We start from the raw sequence: 932 nt of genomic DNA, 5'->3' as shown, positions 1-932 counted from the left end.
AAAAATAAGAGTATCAAAACACTTGATATAGTTCTCTGTTAAAGTGAAATATCTTAGAAACTTTAAGGAGATGTGGAAATAGAAAAATAGATTCTGGAACTAAAATACATGTTTGTACTGAAGCGCTCTGCAGATAAATCAGAGTACACCCACGGTTAAAACCTCAAGTAGAGGATTACGTGGGGAAAAAAGTGCTGATATCACAACAAAAAGCATTAACACATGGAAAATGTGAGTGAAATGGGACTTCAAGGATAGGAGGGAATTGACTTATGCAGCAGTTTAAGAATAATAGTTTCCTAAGAAAGAAAAAAAGAACACATGGAGAAGAGGAATGATCAAGTACATAGTCAAAGAAGTTTCCTCTGAGCTAAATGAACATTTAAATACACAGACCAAAAGTTATCATCAAATTTTAAGTCACGCTAATGACAAAATGCTCTTACCAAGTTGTACTGGGGTAAAAAAATTTTGAGCTCCAAAATTATAAAAAAAAAATTATAAGCTTCTAGATACAATGTAAGTCACTTACAAAGAAAAAAAATCACGTATATCCAACTTCTAATCTGATGGAGAAAAATGGATTTATACCCAGACTATTGAGAAACAAGGGCGACCTGAGGATTCTTTGGTAAGATCAGATATTCGTCTCCTGGCAGAGAGCGATATTTCTTGATAGTCAAGAATTCAAAGGGTTTATCATCCCCATTTATCATTTGTGAATTACAGTTAATAAAACATTATAATTAAAGCACAGATTTACCACAGCTGAGAAATCATGATAAGTACAATGGAGAGGAAGCGAAGATTTGTAATAACCTTGACAACACATATATGGCTACATGGGAAAGGATAGAGATTCGTATCAAGAGATATGGAGTATAAATTTCTAATAAAAATATTAAAGCAGTGGATAGGATATAAGAGAAGTT

This window comes from Octodon degus, unplaced genomic scaffold, assembly GCF_000260255.1.
Source record: "Octodon degus isolate 3935 unplaced genomic scaffold, OctDeg1.0 scaffold00025, whole genome shotgun sequence".
Taxonomy (NCBI): Eukaryota; Metazoa; Chordata; class Mammalia; order Rodentia; family Octodontidae; genus Octodon; species Octodon degus.
Note: the sequence above shows the minus strand (reverse complement) of the source record.